Here is a 27,693-nt window from a genome sequence, read left to right on the forward strand (position 1 = left end):
ATGTTCCTTGAAGAAAGATTACCTATACTAGGAAAGTAGCCGACTGTTCTACAAGATGGCGCATTCATGCAAGTCACACATGCTGTCATGTTACCCCTTCCTCCACGGGTCTGAATGGCGACGAATCAGATGACGGAGAGCAGAGACAAGTCAACGGTTAAGTAACACATTTGTCGAAGGTCTTGGTCAGCGTACGACACTGTCGCGTAATGCCAGTGATAGCAGTCACCAATGAAAAAAAAATGGCCCGAATCTACATGTTACACTGTAAACTTCGTCGAAAGACAATAGTCTTGCGTCTGGAGAGAGAGAACAAAACGTTTATTTGATGTTCTGCGCAAGAAAATCGGTTAATGGTATTCTGAAGGCGCTGCGTTACAGTGCCTCGAGCGTGTAACGGAGGCGAACAAGCGCATCTAGGCACGTTAGACACGAGTGCCATCTGGTAGTTATCTTCGAAAACGAAGGCGTGCAGCCCGCGGAGAAGGATGCGCGCCAGTCTCGGAGGTGATAAGGTGTAGAACGCAAAGCGACGGGCAGGGTCCACCACCATGACGTCGTAGCAAAGCGTTGGAAACACCTTTTTAAGCATCGCATGCACTGTCAGCGCAGCGCGATTAAACGCTACATTCCTTTTTTGTGTGTTCCTCTTCTAGTATAAAGGCAGACATAAAAAAACATCGAAAGCGTTGTTGTGGCACCTCAGATATGCGAAATAATTGCTTTTTAATTGACAATCGCACAACTATGAACGCCTAAACCTTGAGCAATATTGGTGGGCGCTGCGGATGGGGATGGCCGTTTGGTGCCCTTTGAGGTATCGTTAGGGCGGATAAACAGACAGACAGACAGACAGACAGACAGACAGACAGACAGACAGACAGACAGACAGACAGACAGACAGACAGACAGACCAAACTTTTTGCGTCGAAGGTCCCCAAGAAAGACTATCGTCTTCAAAAGTGCATCGCGATATCATCGTCGGTACACCGACGATGGGTAGCCTGTGTGCGACAAACGGGGGACAAGTATAGATACCATGCATCCACGACGCATCCTCACCATGTCGCGAAGGCGTGTCCCGCGAGGGGGTCAACACAGTCAGAACGCTGGCATCTGACGACGTCGTACAGGTTCCAACAATACTTGCAGCCCATTAGTCAAGTCGAGAGAGAAGCCGACGAGGAAGGCACAGATGCCGAGATTGCCGCAACATTTGCGCAGATACTCAAGCGAGCTGCTGGACAGAGAGCAGCCGCTCGATACGGCCGCAGTTGGCGACGACGAGGGAGGCCACCGTGATGGACGAGGGGAGCGGAGGACGGACGACAGGGGCCCGGCGAGAGTAAAGCCAACACCACAAAGCCCCCTCAAAATATAAGGGCTTTAGGCGAGAGGTACCGGCGGCGACGCGGACCGTGGCTCCAACGGTCGAAGCGATCCCGGTCGGCGGCAAGGACGCAGGAACGTCAAGCCTCAATGCCTTCGCGGGATGCGTAAAAAAGAAATGAACACTGCGCAAACAGCCCATGAGTTGCGAGAGTTAAGCGTGTGCAAGACTTATTCGAAATTGAATCGAAATTGAAATTTATTCCGCAACAAAAACATGTTACGAAGAGCACAGGTCAAAGCTATTACACAACAGCTTTAGTAACCCTGACCCGCTATAGTACACAGGGAAACAGAAATCGTAAACCTAAGTACAATCTAATAAAAGAAAAGTATGTTACATATTGTGCTTCTAAAAAGAAGATTACAATGCAGGCATAAAAATGAGGGTAGTTGCCACAACACCTCACTGCACAAACACTAATCGCGGTTGTTTTTGGCGATACACTTAGATGGGGATGTGGATACATATGTGTTGAGTCATCCTGAAAAAAAAAAAAGAATTGAACAACGTCGCGAAGAGAAAAAAAATCGCTAAGCTACAAAGCACGATACGTAACTCGAACCGTATATCGCACTGTCGTAATATGATACTAAAGCGAGGCACACGAAGACGACCTCGCCCACCGCACGTTCACTATATACGGCGCTCACACAAAAATGAGCAGAAAACCTATCTGATTGTAGCAGTGAGTGTAAGCGTAACTCTATAAATACATCAATAAACAAGCATAAGGCTATATAGTGAATATCAGCCGCATTTTAGCTAACAAGCCATCTCCGTGGAACCCTCTATCAAAACCGATGGTGAGAGGGTGAAGGAGTTAGTATATACTAACAAATGGACGGCGTTCGAATCCACTGCGTTGCTTTCTTTCAGCACCAAATGCGCGAAATACCTGAGCTACTATAGCATCATGTTTACGTGTCTCTTGTTGCTGTGTTTATTTCGTTGCGCTAGCCAATATTCACAAGTTTCAACACCCACCATGTAGACCAGCATTCTGCGTTGAGTAGTCCATGAGGTAAGAAACTGCATGGGATGCATTGCACGCGTAGTGTTCCCCATTAGGAATGTACGGGGCAGGCTTTGCACCCACCCCCCCTTCGCCATGCACACGTATATGATGGATTGATTGATTGATTGATTGATTGATTGATTGATTGATTGATTGATTGATTGATTGATTGATAAGTGAGGTTTAACGCCCCAAAACCACCATATGATTATGAGAGATTCCGTAGAGCAGGGCTTTGGAAATTTCAACCACCTGGGGTTCTTTAACGTGCACCAAAATCTGAGCACACGGGCCCACAGCATTTCCACCTCCATCGAAAATGCAGCCGTCGGCGCCGGGATTCGATCCCGCGACCTGCGGGTCAGCAGCCGAGTACCTTAGCCACTAGACCACCACGGCGGGGACACGCCTGCGAGACCTCTGTCGTCATCTCCTTGCAATTTCGGCGTTGGACTATATGGAAAAATCACCATCTTGTTACACAAAGCAGATTACGTCGCGATCGGACGCGAGATTTTCTCAGGAATATATAACCTGACAGGATGCCTACGCCTCAGAAATTTCACAGGAACCATGTAAGAGAAATCGAGCGTTCGCGCTTCTGAACAGAAGAGGTATAGAGAGTCCACAGCCATCGAGTATGCACGGCGCGCCACGCGATGTGACCCTCAATGCGGGGCATCAACACCCGGTGGAGCCGGCAGGCTTGCAGTGCAGCCTGGCACGCACGCGAGAGAGCAGCCGGCAGCCTGCAAAGCGTGGCCGCACCGGTCAAGGACGCCGGCTCGGCCAACCAGGGACGACCGACGGCGGCGGCTGCTGGTGAGACCGGCTGGACGCGCCGAAAAACGCACCACGCCACCGCTCGATCGTCATCCTTCTTCGCATCACAAACTACTTTTCCTCAGCCTTTCTTTATCTTTTAGCTTGCTGTGACTGTAACTAGAGAAGACGAGAAGGGGGAGGAAAGAAGACTGCCCGCAGCCTCGTGCGGTCACCACGGAAAGAGAAGGGTACTGCATGGTCAAGTTCCCAAAGAAGAGATGCGAGACCGAGATATGCGGCGACGATACGTCGTTGACCATGAAGGCAGGTGGTGCACCGACGGTGAACGGAGGCAGGCAAGAACTGCAGACGCCTCGAAGCAAGCCAGGACACGCAGCGAGCGAGAGTTCGCATTCTGAGATACGCACCTTCGCACGCAAGTCTTGGCTAGGCAGCGGTATAGTACAGCTTTGTATCACCCTTAGATTTAGTATTATGACTCATGAGCAGACAAGATTCGAGACACATAGTTACTCGTTTGTGTAACTATGTCTCTCTCGTATCTCCTCTGCTTACGCCCTCATTACGGATACACTTAGATTTTTTTTCCCCTTTTATGATGCGATGGGGGTATTGTCCCGAAAACGCCTTTCTCTCTCTGTAGATGCCGGGGCGGTTAGCTAAAAGGGACACTAAAGAGGAACATTGAGTTGTTTTATATTGACAATTTGCACTCTGAGAACTCCATGTCACAAGTTTCACTGTCACATAATCACTATTTGCGGAGAAAAATGAAGTTTGTAGTTTCATTTTTAAATTTCGCGCCATAATTTCCACGCGCAACGTAAGAAATTCCACGTTGTATTTTTCGCTCTTTCGACACATAGGCTTGACGTAATTTTCCGAGACTTCGCATGATAAGTCAACGGCACCCACATATTACAATGTACTTCAATTTTGTTGATTAGAAGCTACGCAGGTTTGGTGCGGGATACTCAAGGTGGTGCCTCCACCCACAGTTTCTTTTCGCGCGTTTTTTTTTTTTTTTCGCTTACCAAGAGTAGTGTCGCTTTAAGAGAGGTGTTTTCGTGGGTAATTGTACTTTACTAATACGCGAAAAAGCGTTTTGCTCTTTAGTGTAGGATATTAAGCATTTTTCTAGCACTAAGCGCGCGTCACGGAGGACTTTCAAACTTGTTGCATACACCAACTCAGTTAACACGATTAGTGTTATCTTTTTTTAGTATTGCTATAGCGCTTATAACGCTCTAGCCATTCAATTTTAAAGCAATGCACCAAAGCGCATAAATATGACCCGATTGCCGTGCAATCCTTCCCATGCATACTGTTCGTGCACAATGTCAAGGTTACAAGCGGAAGCTCTCAATTAAGATTCCCTGTGAGAAAATATACCTCGCACGCACTGCCACTGGTTCAACGTCGCTTCGGCGCGGCAGCCGAAATTCGCAGCGCACGATGCGTGCATCAGGTAGCTATACCACGCGCTAGCAGGGCGCCGCGCTGTTTCCATCGGCGCAGCGGTATTCGAGGAAAGGAACACGTATGTACATCGCTCGCAGTCTCCGCGGGCTTTGCAAAGCGCGTCGTGACCGCGCATGTCACGCGCAACGCCAAGTTACGCTTCAAGTGCGTTTCGCCCGCGCTGCGCCGCACATCGGCCGCAGCACTGCAGCTTGAACAAGCGTTCTCTTCTCACACCTCCCAATGCCAAGAGTGCTCCTGCAATCACCGCAACGGCTGGCACACAATATACGATGCATGCGCATCCGGACGTGCAAACCGGCATTCTGCTCTCTCGCTCACTGACAGAAGCACACACAGAGAGAAACACACAAATCGAAGCTTCATGAAACAAAGAGGCGACGCAGGTGGAACTTCGTTCTGATATGCGGCGTCGGCCAATGAATTTACTAACAACACAGCACAGGGGGAACTCTGGTGCTATTTTCCATAAGATCTCCAACGCGCGTGGTGCCTCGGCCAACATGGAAATGATGTGTGGTACACGGATATGTCGAATCAAGCTTCGTTCTTTTATCTCCATGTGGCTATAGGGACCGCTTTGTCGCAATACGAAGTTCAAGTGATGTTGTGTAGTTACACTTCAACGCGCCGTTACTTTTAGGCTCACCAATTTCTGGTTGGTTCGATTCTCTTATCCGAATCAAACACCAAAACTAAGCAGTAAACAAAGCATCAACTGCTTTCGAAGTCAAGAACAAAGATAAAGCAAATCCGCGTACACTGCCAACATTCTCATGCTGGCTGAACGATCCCAACTTTGGGCTTCACTCTAGTAAATAGTGTAGGACACTGACATCACCCAGGCGAGACATCGCAAATCAACGACCCGCCATGACAAATGAAAGGGCAGTGGGCGCACCAAGGAAACGGTCGACAGAGAAAAAACACCGTCTAACCCCTGCGTAGTAGACAAGTTCACTAGTAGAAATATACTCGCACGTGAATAGTGAAAAGTTAACAGTGACTCAGCTCGGCTATGCCACGATATACGCAGCGTGAGTCAACGGACGGACGCCCGGAAAGACTAAAGCGAGCGAGCTCACGCGAGTCGAGCGTATAAGCCCGCCGGTGACACGTCACTCGAGGAGCTTCAAGGCCTTCCCCGCCACGCCAGCTGACGCCACTGCTCCTCGGTCACGTGCAGCACGGCTCTCGATAAGCCACGCAAAACTGTTCAACTTCGGCCAGTGACGCTTACGCTACATAAGCAAGAAGGGGTTTCCACTCCAAATTGGCCTCCTGGGTTCGTTCCATTCCCTCACGCACCCTTAATGCAACTTCGCGCGAAAACTTCACGATGATGGGCGCACAACTGATATGTGCAGGATTGCACACCCCAATAATAATAATAATAATAATAATAATAATAATAATAATAATAATAATAATAATAATAATAATAATAATAATAATAATATTATTATTATTATTATTATTATTATTATTATTATTATTATTATTATTATTATTATTATTATTATTATTATTATTATTATTATTGTTGTTGTTGTTGTTGTTGTTCTTGTTGTTGTTGTTATTGTTGTTGTTGTGAGCTTAATTTCCATATCACTCCTTTCGATCGGGTGATTTGCTTCCATGTATGTTACTTCCACGCCGAGCTCCTTCTCAGTCTTTCATGCTTTGTTGTCCCTTTGTGCTTTCTCCAATAAAGTGCACGGCATTGTATTTCAGTCATAAGAGAGAGAGAAAACACTCGAGCCACGCTTTGAATTTAGATTCTCCACCGCCACCACGCTCGCTGACACTGGATTACATCAGCAACGCCCAACGCAGTGTTCGTATATACTTTGGGCATGTGCAGCTATCTGGGCGACGTAAGGTCGCTACAGCTACCAACACTATCCTCCACTTTTCTTTTTTTTCTTTTTTTTTTGTGTGAAGCGCTCCGAAACTATAGGGGCGCGCACTGCGAATGAGGTCCCGTCTCGTCGTGGAATACGCAACTCTCGCGCGCTAGCGAGCGGAGACAGAAGCGTCTAGCAGGAATAAAAACGAAATCTGCACGCGCCGTTGAAGTAAAGAGGTAAAAGAATGTCAAGGCAGCAAGCAGGATGGCAGAACGGCCTCTCCAGTCTGCAAGGCGGCAGAGGAAGCCTCACTTACCGCCGACAACGGGCTTCCTCCTCTTAGCGCGACACACGACCGCAACGCGACAATTCACGGACAGCCGACGATGAAGCAGGTCGCGCTGTGGGAAACACACGAAACATAGACGGACGCAAGAGAAGTAAAACCGGGTTCCTTTCCTTTGCGGCGCCGCACGAAATTGAAATGAGAGCGAAACCGCGGGCGACGTGTGACAGCGCACCAAGTGCAAAACCACTCCACCCAGCTTTGCGGCGGTGCGGAGAAGCCTGTCCGAAGGACTCCGTCGAAAACCGCGAAAAAGCGACCGTCAAGCCACTGCTCGTTCTCGCTCAAGCATTCCGCCTTGATATCACTGTCGAAACCTAATGTACAAACGTCCCCTGCCTGACAAAAAGCATCCGAATTACATCCTCAATGAAAGATTTATTTTAGCCCTGAAACGAAAGCTATAACTGAACGGTACTCAACTTCAAACGTTGTGTCGTTGAAGCTTCTATCCTCAGTTTATTAGTTTGTGTCCGTGAGTGGAATTGGGAGAGAGGACAGCAGAGTAGCTCAAAACCTAAAGTATTTCCCACTGATGCCACGTATGAACCTCATTGATCCCCTTGGGTCGTTCATTCTGAGTTATTTCGTAACTTCGTCAATGAAAAGTTTGACCAGTCTTAAATAAATGCACGTGTACCTCGGAGGCCATGCGACTCTTGCTTTAGATCAAAAACCTGCATGTACCATTCGCGCACGCGCGCTTGTGTGTGTGTGTGTGTGTGTGTGTGTGTGTGTGTGTGTGTGTGTGTGTGTGTGTGTGTGTGTGTGTGTGTGTGTGTGTGTGTGTGTGTGTGTGTGTGTGTGTGTGTGACAAAACATATTAATAAGTATGCACTTCACGGTTCAGGGGCGAACTAGGGGCCAGGTTTCGTTATCGCGTTCAACTCTTAAAAGCGACGCTTAAGGGTCCACCCCCCCCCCCCCCCCTTTTTTTTTTATGAGTAGTGGAAAAAGCGGAAGTGCTTGGAAGAGAAGCAAGAGTGTCACTCGTTGCTCGCGCCCCTAAAACATACAAAACTACAACGACGAAGACGACGCCAGTCTTTTATACGCATAAACTGCAGCAACAGCTGCTGCCATCCCGTGCCCGTGCAACGGCGACGCGCCCGACAGAAGGGAAACGGCAGCTGGCGATCTGTTTCGCCTTTTGAAGGCATCTGTAGAACCGAGAAAGCAGCTGCGAGACATTGAAGACGAGAGACAAGTACACCCGCGACAGCATCTACCCTGAATCAACGGTGCCGGCCAGAAAACACATTGATCAATGCGAAATGATCGTGGCATGCACAGTGAAGACTCTCGATTATGATGAAAGACGACGGCGATTTACCTTAATCGATGACTCTACAAGTATGCTAGACATAAGGTACAAGAATTAGCTGGCAGAAGATGGAGCAAAATTAATAACTAGTGGGGAAACCAAAGATACCGAAGCGGAGACGAATAAAATGCAACAATACGCGAGTGTGCAAATGTGAAACGAAATATTACAAGTCTGTGGTATTAATCACTTAGCACACTAGAGATCAAGGACTACACAGTAAAAACACACACACAGACATCAGCCGGCCGAAAGAACAAGATAAATGACTCGCACTTCGTGCATGTGTCATTTAAAGAGAGGGAGAGGGAGAGAAAACAATGCATGAAGAGACTCCTTTAGGAATTAGCCCGACACCCGAATTTTTTCTACGGTATATCATAGCACACACACAGAAATGGAAAAGCTACGAACAACACTTGCGCCTGTCTGACGATTGATCAGAGCAGCAGAACAGACGTCGACACGACAAATCCAGCGATGGCCGATCCGAACACTCGAAAGGGTCAGTGGCCAGCAACTACAATGTACCCTTCTCGACGCCGCAGCATCAGCCCAGTTCCGCGCAAAGAGCAAAAAGATGTCGGCGTTCGCTCGCCAGTCCGTGCAATGAAGTTTGAGTGCACGCGGGCACTGCGGACAATGAACCGACTCTCGAAAGCACGTACACACAACAAAACGATACCGCGTGCTGCAGCTCTTGGTCAATACTGCCCCTTTTTTATTTATTTTTTTATCCAGGGGGCACGATCAACGCACGTAAAGAGCAGATCGAAAAAAGGTGCACCAGAAGAGTGGGTAACAACGGCAGACCAGCACAGCCACCGCCGGATACTATGGCGCAACACATTCTCGGTCGACATTTTGTTTTTCCTCTCCATCAAACACGGACATAAAGCGACAAGAGTTGTACGCCCCGTTCCATCGGTGGGCGGAAACTCCCTCGAAACGCGGAAGTGCCTCGGTGAATGTGAGCGCAGGGCGACACACGCACAGCACCACCACAGAAGAGTCAGCGACCGCGTCACTCCGACCACGGCAGCGTTTCGAAGGGAACGCGCCACAGCGCCAGCAAACGGCGAAAAAAAGAAAAAAAAAAAGAGCGACTGGCGCCACGCCGATTGATCCGGCGCGCCGCTTTTAAGCACCAAACAACAGTCGGCTGCTCGGCAACCGGGACAACAGGCACAGTCTGCCGTGACACCGAGACACTGGGCACACCCGGAACACATTCGCGGATAAAGAACCCAACAGCCTTCGCCTCGTATACACTCGTTCTGTCGTTTCCTGGTGTTCGACTGACGTGTGTTTTTTTTAGAAAAATACATCACTAAAATGTGTTTCACAACGCTCTTACACGTTTCGCTCATACGTTATGTATATTTCTGCTTTAGTTATCTAAATGAACTTCATCAATAAATTTGAACAAAAATGTTAAAATGTGACGTTGCTGAGTAGGGAGAAGCAGGGCCAAGTATTTTTTTTATTTTTTGAAATCTAGCAGTTCGTAAGAAGTTGAGACGCAACTACTTTGGAGACAAGATCTTTCTTCTCTGATATGTGGGGTTTAACGTCCCAAAACCATCATATGATTATGATTGATTGATTGATATGTGGGGTTTAACGTCCAAAAACCACTATATGATTATAAGAGACGCCGTAGTGGAGGGCTCCGAAAATTTCGACCACCTGGGGTTCTTTAACGTGCACCCAAATCTGAGCACATGGGCCTGCAGCATTTCCGCCTCCATCAGAAAGATCTTTCTTCTCTGTATGCCTGGCGATGTAACAAAATATCACATCACATCATCACCATCATGTGGAGGCAAGCAGATGTCACAATCACAGTACGTTCTCTTTTTTTTTTCCTCCTCTCTTCCACCTCCTTCTCGGGCATTTTTGTCCTCAATCTCCTTCCCCTATACAAAGTAGCATATATGGGCCTTAGATACGCTGGTAGAATTCTCTTGGCTTCATTTGTTCTCGGCGTTTTTTTTTTTTTAACCAGAACAAAAGCCTCAGGTGGCATCAACAAACGCGAAAATCAACCAGCGTCTCGCGTCGGCAGCGACGACACGAGTGATGCGAAAAATCTTCACGAGATGGCGTCCCCTGTATGCCGTCATCATGAGGACATGGTGGCGCCATCGAAGCTTGGTCAACGGTGGGCCGATCACAGAGGAACACCAAAGCCACGTAAAATGCAAAAGAGCTTTCGTAAGGTCGCGGGACAAGAGAACAAGAAGTTAGATTTTGCCTTCCTGTCGCCTGTGAGGGCATAAGAAAGCTTGTATAAGTTTGCAAGCATGCATATATACATTATATATCTTAGCAACTACGTACTCGTCTATAGGTAATAAACTTGTCTTAAACTCCACTGAACTGATCAGATATCGTGTTAGGTTAAGGTGTCACAGTCATCTGAGGATACCAAACGCCAGACAGGCGCTTACATAACAACGCCAAGTGGTAAAACGCAAAGTTGTACAAACGAATACTCACCACCGCAACGCTTCTTTGTGCATCCTCAGAGGAGAGAAGGGGCGGGAGACATCCATTACAGGCAGCCTTTCCATTCCCAGTGTGTCATGACAGGCAAGATTATAGTGTCTAGCAGGCAACGTTGGCTAGCTATCCTCAAGCTTGTTTCACATAGATATGCGCTATATCTCAAAAGTGCTATATGAAGCTCTATACAGCTCGTTGTTGCTGCTGCATAGGAAAAGATCCCGAATTTCAAATAGGGGGGAGGAGGCTCCCATTTCGGTACCCACTATTTTACTCCTCGTATAAAATCCGGTTGGCACCTTTGATAAACTTACATAAATAAATAAATAAATAAATAAATAAATAAATAAATAAATAAATAAATAACCAGAACAGCGGGAACCCTATAACAAGAGCAAGGATTTGCTATTTCAAGAGACGACATGCTATACAAAGAATGTACGATGCAGAAAAGCCCAGCCAGCAACATTGGCAACTTATAGCAGTGCCCTCATGTTGTCGCAATGGAGTGCATACAAATGAGTATACATAAATCTATAGCGTGCAATGTTCCGCTTAGCACTGTTTTTCCACGTCGACATCTCAGCTCTCGCACTGCGGGCCCCTCCTGACCCACAAATGCACGTACAGTAAAAAACAAACGGTAACGCTGCCCACGTGGATCGAGGAGGCAGATGCACTGAAGCAAAACAGGGGTGTCGAAAGGGGGCGAAGAAGGCGACTGTGCGTGTGGAGGCGGTGAGAGACGAGCTAAGGGGGAAGAGGACGCAAGATCTCGCTAACACAATGTGGCAGGAGACTGTGCAAGCTGTACCGGGGAACTGCCTGGTGTACGGTAATCCCAAAACGATATGGGCGGGCTGCAGTCAGCCTTGGCCCTCACCAACGTGGTGGCCGAGCGTTCGAAAAAGATAACCGCCATCACACCCGCACATACACCAGTACCTACACTGCGGGGACATAAACAACGTTTGTTGCTTATTGCCGTGCACGCACGGAACGGCGAGCCTGGTCAGCCGGTGAAAGGGTGGGCAGCAAGGCAGCCGCTGCCAAGAGGACGACGGGATGAAATGAGACGAGACGACCACGGCAGGAGACGCCGGGGAGGGAAGGGAGAGCCGCGATGATGCACGCCTGAGCGGACTGACACGGAACGGAGATTCGTCAGTGGGCGGAAGAAGAGAGGAGGGGGATGCCCGGCAACGGGCGCGCGCACCGCAGCAGCATCGGTGGCCCGATTCTGTCGCCAGCCAACTTCCGCGCGGGCGGAGAAAAAAAAAGCGCTGCAGCTCGCCACCGCGGGACTCCCCGCCGCGCCGTTGTGCAACACGTGTTCTTACCTCAAGCCAAGCGAAAGAAGAATGGCTCGGAGACGAGACATGTAGTACGTAGAAGCCGATAAGGGCGAGACGCGGCACGAAGAGACGGACGGATCGGTGCCACCACAGCGACGCGCGCCGAAAACGACGATCCAAGCTACTACGCTTCTTCTTACAGTGTGCGCTCGATTGATGGCTGCATTGCGTCACCGCAACACAGCGTCGACAGCGAGAAAATTAAACCGCGCGGGAATTAATAACGCGCGTGTCGTCTTCCAACTCGATCTCGGCACGCCAGACGATGAGTGGGTCGGCGACCCAATGCCGACGGACCCCGCCGCCGCTGTAGGCGCGCCACACGCAGCACACGTGGAGAGTTTCGAAAGACGGTAGCGGACAAGTGACAAGCGAATACGCCGCGGGCGGCCCGCTCCCTTACGGGCGTGACGTGATCCTACGAAACTGACGAAATCACACGAAAAGCCTGCGCACAGCTGAAGCTAGCAGACGTCTATATACACCGTTTCAGCATCTAGCGCGCGCCTCAAAATGAGGATAGTCTAGTAACCGACGAAAACAAGCGCTACGCCTTGGTCGCTTGCCAGTCGGTTCTTGTCTTGTGCGTTATGCATGTTGACATCTAATACCAACTGCTCAAACCTATGTGCTTCTTTCAAGTTATATTTACAGAAGTAGGCCTAAAAACATATATACACACAAGTAACATTTCCGTGTCTCAGTTTTGACGTCGTCGCCCTCTTATTAAAAGTGATGAACGCTGTTGTACTTGCCGACCTCTAACGGAAGACTTAACGTGATATCACAAAAATTTGCCAGTTTTTTTTTATATGCAGACACATGTCTCACCGCGGCATTTATAATAAGAGACGAGACAGGAGCGAATCGGGATGATAACTGCATGGTGGTTGTGAAACATTATTGCCCAGAAAAGGGGGCCCTGAAAGACACTCAGTTAGGCGCCTGGTGTAGAGAGCGTTTCCCACATCGGTATGAAGAAAGTTCGAAGCTCTCCACCGCCTCGCGAGCCTCCTGGACAGCCCAAAGTTCGTCTGCTAGTGAAGCAATTTTTAGCACTTTGGCCCACCGTGTTTTATCCTAGGAGTAAGCGTCACTCAATGCAACCACATAGCATATGGCTCAAATCGACACGTTCTCGACACTATTCACACACATGTCCGTCGTAGTCTGGGTCGACATGCTTCAAGTGCCAGGAGCAGGGGTTGCCTGGGACAAGTGTAACGTGGCAAACTGGCTGCGCGTTAATTTCTTATCCTGCAGTACCAACTCTCGATGATGCTTAATTGATAATCCGGAGCGGTGGATACTGCTCTTTGTATAACCTCGTTCCTATAACAACCATCGTCTGTCACTATCTCGTGTAAACTATTACATGTATCGCATAACAAAAGCAATAGCGGCAGTGAAAAAAATAACACATAAAACATGGCTGCTTCCTTCGTCTTAGGAATCGGTATAACACGAAAGTTAAACGCTTCTTCATAGAAGTAGTGCTTACTGTGTAGTGATATATTAGAGCTTGTATAATTTCAATTGGCGTTTCGAAGCTATCGCACCATTTAACATGGACACTGCCACGCTGACATATTGGCACATCTCCATCGCGACGACTAACACACATGATTATCATTTAACCTTCGAGGTAACTGACGTTTTCAGCATATACATGAAAGACAGTGTTATTGGTAATTGCGCACAAAAATGTCATCAAGAAGCACACTCTAAACACTGCTGTAGTCTATATGCGCGTCTTCGAAGATCGTCAGTAACGGCTCCTAAAACCTATACGCCAGCGCTGGCGCTTCAGCAACGCGAGACGCACAGGTTCACAGCCTTTAGCCGCGACCGCGGGCCGGCGTTCTACGTCCTGCTAGCCTCAGTTTCGCTCCACCAAGGCACGTAATTCGCCCGTCGACATCGTTGCTTTGCGGCAGTGCTTACTGCAGCAATGTTTTTTAAAGTAAGCCGGTGCTATCACACTCGAAGTAGTCGGCGGTGAAACGCCGCTTGTGCATCATCTGGAAGGTGCACGACTTCAACAACGAGCGGTAACGCACTAACAGCGAAAGGCAAAGAACTTAAACTGCGTCGGCGACTCTCCAACGCTCGCACGGTCAGAGTTCTTCACTGCTATCGAGAAGCTTTAACCATCTATAGCCTCCAAGACTGCGCGAAATCTCGGACGACATGCTCTAACTGCGTCATGCCGCATTACTTCTCTTGAGAACTCACAGACGGCGGCACCGTCTTGCTTCGTCAGCAGAGCGCGCGGAGCGAGAGAGCATGCGTGAAATATACAAGACACGTTCGTACAACATTCCAGCAACTGTCTCAACAGCCGAGTAGGTATAGGGCACCGGGCACTTTTCCTCCTTTCCCCAGGAGTCGGAGGTTCGACACTCGGCTGGCGAACTCTTTTATGAATGTTATATTTTTTTATTTCTCATTTTGCAGCGTTAATTTTGCAACGTCATATGTTTGACGGAAATACGTCACTTTTAAGTCTCAGTGGACACCAGCAAAAAAAAAAAAACTCGGCTGCAGAAACGTGGCGATCGACATTCGAAGCTGATCTCTCTTGTATACAGCCTTTCGGTCGCGATATGTAAAAATAAGGCCCCGCGCGCACTTAGAATATGAAACAGCAAACGTAAAGTGACATTTCTCCAAGGTCCCATTCTGTGCAAATTGAAACAGGAATACGACGCTCGTGCCGACCAGCTGAAACCTCTGGTGGCGGAATAAGTCGCAGCATGGCATCTTCGTCCCAATGCGCGCGCCAGAGAAATGACGCCGACCCGGCGGGGTTAAGCAGACGGTCGCCGATTATTCAACTAGGCGGCGCGAGACGCGGCAACTCAATCAGCTCGCGGCCGTCTGTCTGGGCTGCTATGCGGGAGCACACGTGCAACGCAAGCCGCAGCAGAAGGCAATCACCGCACATGAGGCCTCCGCCGCAGCAACACGCTACACTTCACGGCAGCGGTGGTAGAGATGCACATACTGGATGACGCAACCGCTTAAGTTTCGCTCGGCTTGCGTATACTGTGTACGAAAGGACGGGCGTGTAGCAACAGCATGACGCGTTCTTCCCCGCGAGGTGTATCTAGTTAATAACGGCTGCCACCGCTGACCTAAACACGTCAGGCGACAACTGGGTGGCTACCCAGAGGCGGCATGCGATGGAAGTGACGGAGCAGCCGGGGCCAAGAGAGAGAAGAGAATGCTTTGTTTATTATTTTATTTTGGTTAAGAACGAATAGCTCTCAGCTATTAGCGCCCTCTAGAAGTTCACGTCATCATCGCCATGACACTTTATATAGTCTTCCGAATACGAGGCAAGAAAACAAAATGCACCTGAAGTTGCAGTCGCGTGAAATTCACTCCCATCGTTCTTCAGCGCAGAGTGAGCCTACTTGACCCTACGTCATAATCACAATGTGAGCATGCTGGTAGAACATATGTGCTCGACTTGATTAGTAAACAGCAGGTCAAAATTATTCTAAAACTGTCACGCTGGACGTCTGAATTTGTCGAAAACTCCGATCAGAACACAAGTATAACCGATAGCTTCCCGCTTCCTGCGTATCTCCCCGTAGAAAACAGCGACATTGGCCAAATTTGTAATGACCTCGAGGAAATCCACCACGAAGCGGGTTTCTCAGCTGAGAGTGGAAGCAATAATTACAGACACATGTACGCACCGCAGGGGAAACCCGCAAATCATGACTCTGCGATAGCACTGGACTGCGTGCACCGGCCGGCCGCGCCACCACACCCGTCACTTACGGGCACTCGATTCGCGCGCGCTCTTCGACTAAATCGTGGACACGAGCAAACCACGCGTTTTATAGGTCGCCAGTATAGTAAACCTCCCAACTGGTCGTAACTATAGCCACGGAGTAAAGTCAAACCGTTGCAGATAGGTTCACTGAGGTTCTTTTACCAGCCAGCCACCCTCTGGGACATGTATGCGTTCTCTATAGAAAGTCACGGCGAAATTCATCAACCCGTGGTGCTGTCAGGTGGAACGCGTTCAATATACGAAATACACACGCGAAACACTGTAGAGCCCATACCAGAGAGCATTGGCGCGCCACCTTCGTCGCAGACTCGGAACAATTTACTCTCTCTCCCCCCTCTCTCTCCGACGCTCGACCTGCGCGATCCAAGGCGGCGACGCTTGCGGCTCGGTAACCCGATTTCTTCTGTACAACCTCGGTCATCACCGCGGAAAATCGCTGGCCTATACCGTAACGCGTCACCGCAGCTGGCGACGGCGGCCCTTTTTTCCTTCGATCCGTGCGGCGATTATCCGCATCATCGATGACAAAGAACTAAAAAAAACACAAACAAAAAAACGTGATATACGAATAGCCCAGGCAAGGCATCATTCACTTACACGGGGACGCTGCCGCACCAAAGCGACTATCGACGACCCCTTTGCTCTTATTTTGCTTTTCTTTTTTTAATGATTGACTGGGAAGCCGATAACGCGTTATTTTATACGCGTCAGAAACGAATCTCAGCCGTCTAACTTCTCAGAAGGAGAAAGAAAGTCCACACGTAAAAATTAAAGACTCCGAGCTGTTCCTACAGGCCAAGCGGTCGTATAACGCTTCCACGGTAGCCGGTTCAACTTGCACGCAGCGCTATCAGCGCAATGTCGGTCACTAGATATCGCCGCCGAATCGAACACTGCCCCATAAACTATACCACTGGTGTAAATGTCACCTCTTGGTAACGTTAGATTTAAAATGCGCTGAAACAGTTCAGCCAGGCAAATTTTACTTCGAGGGCCCTGGAATAAAATTAGCTCGACTGAAAGAGGCTAATGTCACCCAAGAGAAAAACAAGGGTCACAGAACTTCTTGGCCGAAATTTATAACATAACTATACTGTTTATACACCTGCATCGTAAATTGTTATGACTGTACGGCAATCATCGTCCTCATTCGCAGCACTTTTCGTTTTTTTCTAATCGCGTATAGGCCACGAACGACGTGAAGAGTGACACGGCAGTTTTCATTCACGTCTTTGATGTACTTCCGACGCTGAGAATGCGCGGCAACGAAGAATCTTTTTCAACTATTTTTTCTTTCTCTTTCTTAGGCCTCAGGTATTTCGCTCAAGAGCTCAGACCACGGGAGTGGTAGCGTGCCTATAGCTGTGTACACACACACACGCGCACCCCCCCCCACCCCCCCCACATATATATATATATATATATATATATATATATATATATATATATATATATATATATATATATATATATATATATATATAATTAGAGAGTTTTAGACACAGAGTATCAGGGAAAAGTACCCGACTACGTACGGTAATAACCCATTCCGCCCGACAAAACTAAGGAGGCATGCAAGAAACACAATTATAATACACATTTACCCACACGACAGTGCTTACTGTGTACGTAATACAACCAAGAACACAGCCTGCGTCTGGACGGCTGAAGGTTGGAGTGAATGACCTGCCGAAGGAACAGGACTAACCTCAGGCGTCAAGCCACAACCTCTCTCTCGCCTTGCTATAACTAAGCCACAGCAGCAGGAGCCCACACGAGGAGGCTGTTAACGAGAACGCGCGTAATTATAACAGTGACAGCACAGGCGGACGCAGACCAAGAAGTCGGACGCCATGACGCGGCGCCGCCAGCGCTGATCAGCAGGTGCCACGGGAAAGCGCGAAAAAAACAAAATTAGACTACGGGCCGCGACACTTATCGCAATCTGGGTGCGCGTAATTACCAGCGCAATGTACATGAGTGAGCCCTCCGGTGGCACCCTTTCACGTCGTCCCCGTAGCCAGAACTGCGTTGTCTTAGGGACGTGTGTGTGAACTGCTTAACATGCAGGCCAGCACTGTGTACGGCAGCGGAACTACAAGAAGACTGCACACTCACGCGTGATAAATGGTTACGTACCTGTCACAAACGACTCCAATTTTCGGATCATCCGCGATCTTCCGAGGAAGGGCGCTTTTGTGTTGGGAGGACGACATCCGGCGACTAACGACCCAGCGTGGCGCCGGCGGTCTAAAAAAGGAAAATTATCCCTAGATGGTACGGGAGCACGTGTACGCCCCTGAAGAGGTTTGAACTGCATCAGAATAGGCAGTTGACGTACAGCCAGCAACAAGTGCGGTCGTCGGTGTCGCGAGTCTCGCGTAGGCGACGAGCATGGAGTGACCCGCGCAACGTATTGAGACGGCTGCAATTCCGGGCACCCTCGTCGTCTACCAAGCCGGCGAGACCTTCAGCGGCACCCGTCAACTCGCCTACGTGCACCAAGAGCTGGCCTGGTCCGTATGGAACTTTTTATTGTGACTTTTTTTAAATCGTTAATTTATTAAAACCAGCCCTTTTCTTTTAAATATTTGTGGTGTGCGCTGCGTCGCACGTCAAAGCTCAGAAGCGCGAGCCTGAGTTTTTTTTTTTCTCTTTCTCTCGTGAATTTTCCTTGTCTCTCCTGTAGTTCCATCTTGTTATTTTATTAATGTTCCGCATATTTGTTTTTAGTCTGTATCTTTTGTAGTGTTTTAGCATATTTTGTTATATAGCTGTTCTTTCCATCGCGCGTATCAGTTTCCTCCTTTGTTATTTTTGTTAACTCCTGCCTTTGCCCTTGTTTGAATTAAATGCTAGTTCGTTTTGCATAAAATCTCCGTGTCTGCTTATGAGTGCGTCAATCAGGCTCATTCATCGCCACACATGCAACCGCGCACGGGTCGACCGACCTCCAAATAAATTCGAAATGTGCCACTTCGAGGCCTTTCAGGCGTCGCAGGCCGAAGCGTAAAGTGGAAGCCTGCGAGTCTGCCGCACGTCGGTGTTGGATCGGCGGGGCTTCACCACAAGTGCGTGACAGTACCAAAAAAAAGAGAGAAAAACTGAACGGACGCTTAAGATACACGGCGTAAAGCGCCATTGTTTTTGATCTAATGAGATTAATTACATTCGTACGAGTGTTAATGCAAACAGAAGTTCGATGAGTGTGCATGTGCATTGAAATGACGCTAAATAATGATAATTAGGAAATACGCCAGCTGATGCGTGACGTTGATTTACGCTCACAACGTGAGCTCGTACAGCTGTCGTTAGTAATGACGAATAACGAGCTCGATGTTTCAACTTTTTCTCCTTTACAAGCAAACAAACGACACAAGTATGCCGTAAAGCGTCATGAAATATGAGCGGCATATCTTATATTAACGGCGTCATCCATAAAGCACACTTTAATATTCTCGACTGAAAACCGCTACCTTTCAATTGGCTAAATTGCGGTTTCGACTGAATAATGAAATGATGCCTTTTATGCCCTTTCTAGTCTCGCTTCCATCGAGAGCAGATGAACAAGTTAAATGGGAAGGGGGGGGGGGGGGGGCGCCTGCGTGTTTGCGACATTTAACGACCTTAAAAGCATAACCCGAGGAGTGGGCACGACTTAATATGGGTTAAAAATAACTAGCCAACACCAATGCTCGATAGGGGAGCTAATACATACCTTGAGGCACCGAAGAATGGTGTCTATACCTGATTTTCTCCGGAAATTAAACTGGAAACCCTTCTCATTGCGCAATTGCACCCCCCCCCCCTTTTTTTTTTTTTATCGGGGCCACGCCGAAGATTAAGCGAGTGTCAACGGCTCGGATCCCCCACCTGCTTCCCTTTCCCGGCATGCTTAGGAGAGTGCTTGCCGCGCGCACGCTGTGCTGTCACCGCGTAATCATCACCAGCAAAGCCTCCACGCTTACCCGAGGCTGCGCAGAAAAAGAGAGTGGGGGGAGAGAGAGAGACACATCACGGGCTATCAGCACTCGCTCCCTGCGGCACAGGATGCGGCTGCGAGAAGGGCGAGGCACAGCTTTCCCTTCTGCGGTCTTCATTAGGGCACCGAAGGGTTGCTCGGCGCACGACGAGGAAGTGATGGGGGGGGGGGGGGGGATATATGTAGGGCGACAACAGCGGCGAACGCGCGCCCACCCGCAACCCCCCCCCCTTTTTTTTTACCTTTTCTTTACGTTTTCTTCGCAAAGTCAGCGAAACAGAACGAATGAGCTAACAGCTGAAACGCGCACGGGAATCTTTTTCAAAGAAAACGCGCTATAGGGGTCAATTACAGTTTTCGAAATGAAAATGTAGCATATCCTACCCTTCCTCTTTCTCTCTGTGTGTGTTAGTGTGTGTGGAAAGAGAAATTGATTGACGAATAACTATACCCTAAAGATAGCACAGCAGAAGTTGAAAGACATTGCTTATCGAAGCAATACAAGGAACCAAAGAACGGACGTCCACTTAGATGATCTTAGGTGCAGCAGAACGGGCAAAACAACAAGGAAACAAAAGAGAGAGAGAGAAACGACTGCAATACTGGAACCATATACATTGTCTGCAACCGCAGATGGTCCGTACAGATAAGAACGCACGGTAACAAACAACGGCTAAGCACAAGAACAGCTTGAACGGATACGCCATATACATGTATAGTCAAAGGCATATACAATAGATCTCCACGCGTCTTACGCCGACCTGTGCAGGCTTTTCCGCAACCGGTTTTCTGAACGAACGCATCAGTATTCTCGCACTCAGGCCGCAGTGTAACGTTTATACACGGAGAGTGTGGGGGACCCGTAATTCGAACGTCAGAGCTTCGCCACACTGGTCTCGTCGTGATCGATGATGATCTACCCGCGCAATCACTTCGTTTCTATACAGCCAAGCGGGTATATAACAATGTAGGATGATCATGCGAGATTCGCTCGATAGTCGAGGGGCATACGTATACGCACGCGGTGCGATACCCCCAGACGGACGGCGCGATCTGGTCACGTTTCTTTGCATATCTAGGGCACGTCACGTTAGGTTCGAGGCCTATGAGACGAATAGGAGCACGAGAGGAAGTGAAACGGTAAACGATAGAAGAACCAATGCTTTTGTGCCCCCCCCCCCCCCGCACGTTCTTACGAATACATACGCAGTTAATGATCGCTCCATGACATCAGCTCGCAGAATAGTCGCGGTGATTTGGTACGTATTGCAACTGAACGACTAGAGAGAGAGTGTGAGATACTCTGCACAGCGGATAAGTGAAACGAAACAAGCAAAGAGGGATGAACAACGATGACTAGGGACAGAAAGAGGTACTGCGTATATACGATAGTCACTCTGCATAGTACCCTTATACAGCGCAGTGCTTTGCAGAACAGCCCCTGTAAAAATCCAGAAGAGCTCTTGTAGCAGTTTTTAACACTGTTTAGTCGCACATTGCTTGCGACTTTCACCAAGCGGTGTTCGTCCGATGCCTGCCAAGTCGAAGAAGATATCCTCACTAGATAGGTCAACGGCCGGTGTGGAGACTAAAACGAAACTGTATACCCGACAGTCGTATATATATATATATATATATATATATATATATATATATATATATATATATATATATATATATATATTGTAGTGAAAGCGAGAGAGAACAGAGACAAGTCCTGTAACCAAGACTGGCTGTTCTGTTGTTTCGGCATTCGTCCTCCTCTTAGTCTCGCTGGCCGAACGAGAGAGCGCAAGCTTCGTTACCACTATTAATCGTTACATTACACTCAGCCATGACTGCGAGCGCGCGTAGCTGCCGAAACTGTCTCTGGAGGGCAGCACTGGGAGTACCGTGGTGGTGGTCGGTCACGTGTACGGCTCGACCTCTCCCGTTGAACTGCCATGTACTCTGGTGCACGACACTGGCTGTGTAGACACAGGTCGTTGCAAGTCTGATACTGGCTGATGCGGAGTGGTCGCATTGGTTGCAGGCCATTGTGAAGAGCGACTATTCACAGCTTGGACGACGTGGCTGGGAATCCGGAATGCAGTACTGGGACTGCCGACACTGAGCGGGGATGTCTGCGCTGTCCAGGGCGAGTGAAGATGCGACATCGTCGCGCAGACTTCACACGCGGGCTTGCGAAGCAAGTAGTGCTCTTGCGGCATCGCTGATGTTGCACTGCTGCTGGTTCTTGCGAATGTGTCACATGCAATCAAGCCGACCTGGAAAGTTGCCAGGTCGGCTTGATTGTACTGGCAATATTACTGCATACGGGTAGAGTTTTCATTTGGCAACTGAGGAACTTCCACCGTAATAAATCATAGCGGCTAATGTGGTATAACGATGAAACGATGCCAGAGCGCTCATATCTGCACTCCTGATCGTTAGCGTTAGCATTTCTGTATAAGTACTATACAGTTCTGGACACAGTCAGCTGCTCAAGCTAAAGCAGCGACACTAGGTCTCCAGGTTGGTCAGAAAGCTTCAGCACAAATACCGACCCGCCACGGAACCACGCACATGCGACGTGGAGGCTACGGCTATACGAAGCCACTGGTTGGTCAGTCTGCCGAATAACAAACGGAGGAAAAAGCATGCCGTTGAGCTTCACGTTTGTATATAAACGGGTGTGCGAAGACTGAGCTGGCCTTTTCGAAGAAAAAAAAATCTTTTGAGATTTGAGAACGCTTGACCTTCATGAATATTAGCGCAACTTGTGCAAATCCATTCGTCACCTACGAACGGAATCGGGCGGGCCGTCCAGCACCGAAGCTTGTACCTATAAGGTAACGCATTCCTTGACACGCACCATATACCCCCGGGCCAACAGCTCGGTGCAGCCGCGCGGGGCACCCGGTCCAATGAACCGCACGCGCCGACGCGTCGCGTGCACTGTTGTGCCTCGCCCAAGTTCCACGTGGTCTTCGCGGCCTGCTGGCACCTGGCAGCTGTTGATGAGTCAACCCTGCACCGGGACGGCGACGGACGCGGACAATCTGGAAAAACCACGTCGCCGGCTCCTCTTGACACAAAAGTCGTTGGCCAAGCTTTTGTCAGCCGCCGAGAGCAACACTCCGAAGCAGCGTCGACCCAGCAGCTGTACGGGGTATTCTGCCTTGCTTGAGTCAACCTGGCTGCATCAGGGAGCGACTTTGCGCATGGGATTCCACGTCATCTCACTGTGGTGCCACGCTGGCGCGTGGGGTCTCCCTCACCAAACAGCGAACTGGGCATGTCTTGCCCCTTTCCTAGGTTCAGAGGGAGGCGGTGTTTGGCTTTCCCTCTTCGGGGACGGAGAGGAAGACGACGATCTCATTGGAGTATCCTGCGCATAAATTTTCTTTGCAAGGGATCTTGGGAAGGCGGACGATGTATAAAAACGCTAGCGCAGAGGCGCTCGTGTGTGATTCTCTTTTCATGTTGTACCACGCTACCATGTAAATACTGTATATAAACATTTTTTTCTCCTTCTCCGGCTTCTCTACTCGTCCTCTCCGGGGACTCGGATGGCCCGAGTCCGCACCACGCTACCCAAAGGCGCAACAGTGGCTGGCAGCTTATGGGATTCGCCTGCGTCGGCTGCATCGAAGTGGTGAGTGCCGCGTGTTTGCTCTTCTTTTCGCCAGACTCGTTAGCGCAGATGGTCGGTAACGTGGTAGGGTGATTTTGGTAAATTTTGATTCGCAGACCAAGAATTGGGTGGCTCGTGGGCAAAATTACCTTAGAAGAGAAACGGTGTGCATATCTAAGATGGAGAAGTTTAAGGTCCAAGAACTCCTCGAAATTTGTCAGGAGCTGAATATTTCGGTCGGCTCGGTTAAAAGAAAACAACAAATTTTGGAGCACTTGGGAAAAGAGGAAGTGAGTTTAGAAGAGGCCATTGAGGCCAGAGAAACCATTTTGGCAAAGAAAGAGGAGCGTGAGCGCTTTGCCCGTGAACAAAGAGAGGAGGAAATAAGGAGGGATCGCGAGGATAAAGAACATGAAATCCGTCTGAAAGAACTGGAGCTTCGTATGTCCGTGGGAAATCAAAATTCAGGGGGTGGAGAATCAAAGATAAAGGATCTAATCCACACCTTCAAGGCGGGTGACGACATTGCATTATACCTCGTGCATTTTGAGCGAGCATGCGAAAATGCAGGGTTTAGTAGGGAGACTTGGCCACAAAAACTGATATGCGTACTACCAGGCGAAGTGTCCGATGTTATCGCAAGAATGAATAAAGAGGACTCCGAGGTGTATGACAGGGTAAAGGCTGCATTGCTACGAAAATGTCGCCTATCGACAGAGGCTTTCCGCCTGCGGTTCAGGCACTCTAAGAGGGGCAACGAATCTCATTCAGACTATGCCTACCAAATTAGAGCCAACTTTGAAGAGTGGCTCAAAAGCGCGCAAGTCTATGGCAACCATGACAAGGTCATTGAGTTGATGGTACTTGAGCAGTTTTACCGGGGAATTCCCGAGGAGGTAAGGCTTTGGGTGCAGGATAGGATGAAAGACGTAGACATGAACAGGGCAGCAGAACTCGCCGAAGATTACTGCTCACGCCGTAGTCTCCGCAATACACCACGAACTTCGGAAAAAAATGAAAAGGTAGAAAGCTGGTCGGGAAACCAGGGACGCAAGAGGTTTGCAAGAAATAACTGGAAACCCGAAAATTCCAAGTTATTAGACAATCAGCAGGGAAAGGACAGTGAGGGGACTAAGGCGGCACCTTCATCAGGTTCAAAGGCGCCTGGTGACATAGCGCATGCGTTAGAAGCGCGGAAGCCAGTTGTTTGCTACAGCTGCGGAGAAAAGGGCCACATGGCCAGGAGCTGTAAGAGGCACATGGCATTTGCCACAATTCAGGAGTCAGAGGATAGCTTAAAGCTGTTGAAGCCTTACATGAGGACACTCTCAGTGAACGGCCGAATGTGTAGGGTATTGAGGGACTCGGCGGCCACAATGGATGTAGCGCATCCAAGTTGCGTATCTTCCGAAGACTATATAGGAGAGTGTGCCTGGATTCGGCAAGTGGCAGAAAAGCAAAGCGTCTGCCTACCGATAGCGAGGGTTGTAATCGAGGGCCCTTTCGGCCAATTGTGTACGGAAGCAGCAATTTCAGCCAACCTTCCGGAGCACTTTTCTTACCTATTTTCAAATAAGTCTGAGGAAATGTTAAAAACACGTGGAGAATCATTTGCCACCGAAATAGCTTGCATGGCCCTTACCCGTTCGAAGGCGCGCGAGCTGACGCAACAGCTGAGCAGCTCACCCTCTGGGGAACAGACGTCCGAGGGCAGTGTAGGAAAACCTGAGGTAGTTGCGACGGAAAATGAGTCTGCCATGCGAGTTGTCGAGACGGAAACTGGGGCTATGGTCGACAACAGCGAGGAAATATCTCTAACGCCCGAAAACGAGGACTTGGTGACAGGCTCGGTGTTAACACCCGCGTCCACCAGTTGGTGTCAGCTAGCCAGAACCGACCGTGCAACGCTAGTGGTCGATCAAAAGGCGGATCTCGCACTCTCTATGCTGCTAGATGCCATACATAAGGAAGGTAACTCTAGGAAGAACGTTTCGTTCTACACCCAAAACGAGGTGTTGCATCGCAGGTATGAGAACGCTAAAGGGCGGGTCTACAACCAAGTGGTAGTTCCACTAAAATACCGGCGGAACATTCTCGACCTGGCCCACAGCAACGCCTGGGCGGGCCACTTAGGTATAAAGAAAACGAAAGCTAAGCTGGCTCAGGAGTTCTACTGGCCCGGGTGCTGGAAGGATGTAGAGATGTTTGTCCGTGGATGCGACATTTGTCAGCGGATAGGAAAATCAACAGACAAATGGAAGGCACCAATGAAACTAGTGCCAATAGTCACAGAACCCTTCCGTCGGCTCGTGATTGACATCGTGGGGCCTCTGCCTCCATCTAAATCAGGATATCGGTACGTCCTGACCGCGCTGTGCGTTGCCACCAAGTTCCCGGAGGCAATCGCACTGAAAGAGTTGAGTTCAGTATGCGTGGTGGACGCATTGTTGTCTATTTTTTCTCGGGTGGGTTTTCCCTCGGAGATACAGTGTGACAACGGAAGTGTGTTCACAAGCTGCCTTACGACTACATTCCTAGAACGCTGCGGGATAAAAATCGCGCATAGCTCTATTCACCATCCACAGTCGAACCCTGTGGAACGCATGCACTCGGTCATGAAACGCGTTTTGCGAGCTTTGTGCTTTGAGCATAAAAGTGACTGGGAGGGGTGTATACCAGCTGCGATGTTTTCTCTGAGGTCGGCCCCACACGAGAGTACGGGTTTTAGTCCGGCTGAACTTGTCTACGGCAGGAACTTGAGAGGTCCGCTGCACTTAATACGAGAGTCATGGACTGGATATGGGGAGGACCCTAATGTGGTTTCCTATGTAATGGATTTATTGGGGCGACTGGGGACTACACGCGAAGTGGTGGAGAGCAACATGCGCGCAGCACAGGCGCTTTCCAAGGCCCGTTACGATAAGTCAGCTCGAAAGCGAGTCTTTAGAGTGGGCGATGAGGTGATGCTGTTGTGCCCTTCAAGAAAAAACAAGCTGGACGTACAATGGGAGGGACCAGCGACAGTGTTGTCAGTGCTTTCAGACACCAACTACGAGGTAAAGTGGGGCCGGAAATGCCCCAAAGTGTATCACAGTAACCTAATGAAACCCTACATGCGACGAAAAGCAGTAGTAAACCTTGCACTCAATGTTCCTGAGGATGAGGGCGCGGAAATCCTTTGTCTTTCCGATGGCACGGTCAGCAGCACATTGTCCGATAGGGTAGACACAGGGAACACCCTAAGTAAGGCTCAAGAGGAAGATTTAGAGCTTTTAGTACAGGAATTCGCTACCGTTTTCTCCGAGAAGCCAGGCAAAACGGATGTGATTAAGCACGACATTGAGCTGACGGTTAACAAGCCGATCAGCTGTAAGCCGTATCGGGTGTCACCTAGACAGAGAGAGATACTAGAGGCCGAAATTCGCCGCATGATCGACCTAGGTGTTATCATCGAAGCAGACAGTGATTTCACCTCGCCTTTGATTTTGGTTGAGATTCCGGGCCGTGATCCAAGGCCATGCGTGGACTATCGCCGCCTGAACTCTGTAACAGTCGACCAGACTTACCCTATTCCTAACATTGAAGAGAGGGTAGAGACAGTGTCTAAGGCGAAATACATTTCTACGTTAGACCTTGTTAGGGGGTATTGGCAGGTCCCTTTGACAGAGCGCGCGAGTCGATACGCTGCTTTTATCTCACCCCTGGGCACTTTTCGTCCTTTGATGATGAGCTTTGGGCTCAAGAACGCGCCGTATTGTTTCAGCCGCCTGATGGATAAGGTTCTCCACGGGCTCGAGAAATTTGCGCTGCCTTACCTAGACGATGTGGCGATATTTTCGGACAAATGGGAAGACCATGTTGAACACCTTCGGATGGTTTTGGAACGGGTCAAAAATGCAGGTCTTACGGTAAAGAGAGAGAAATGTCATTTGGGCTGTGCTGAAGTAAGCTATTTAGGGCACATTGTAGGAAATGGGCGTCGTCGACCGTCCGAACTCAAGGTAGCCGCGGTGGTCGGTTATCGTCGTCCCAGCACTAAGACCGAGATGAGAGCATTCCTCGGCCTCACAGGTTACTATCAGCATTACGTCCCGAATTACTCCGAGATTGCCAGCCCTTTGACAGATAGTTTACGCAAGACCGAACCTGTGAACATTCAATGGGACTCTAAAAAGGAAGACGCTTTTCAGAAGCTGAAGCACGCATTGAGTGAGAAACCCGTCTTGAG

The 27,693-nt window shown here is 49.2% G+C and overlaps 1 protein-coding gene and 1 long non-coding RNA gene across 3 annotated transcripts in view; one reads left to right on the forward strand and one right to left on the reverse strand.

Annotated features, from left to right (window-relative positions):
* The window catches only part of ssh (Protein phosphatase Slingshot), a 423,428-nt gene that overhangs the window by 331,509 nt on the left and 64,226 nt on the right, over positions 1-27,693 (reverse strand). The window lies entirely within an intron of this gene.
* LOC142803950 (uncharacterized) overlaps positions 23,056-27,693 on the forward strand; it is a 227,908-nt gene continuing 223,270 nt past the window's right edge. Inside the window, exon 1 of the long non-coding RNA XR_012894387.1 lies at positions 23,056-23,486. This is a non-coding gene — a long non-coding RNA (uncharacterized LOC142803950). The remainder of the gene's footprint in view (positions 23,487-27,693) is intronic.

The sequence above is a fragment of the Rhipicephalus microplus genome, chromosome 3 (assembly GCF_043290135.1).
Source record: "Rhipicephalus microplus isolate Deutch F79 chromosome 3, USDA_Rmic, whole genome shotgun sequence".
NCBI lineage: Eukaryota > Metazoa > Arthropoda > Arachnida > Ixodida > Ixodidae > Rhipicephalus > Rhipicephalus microplus.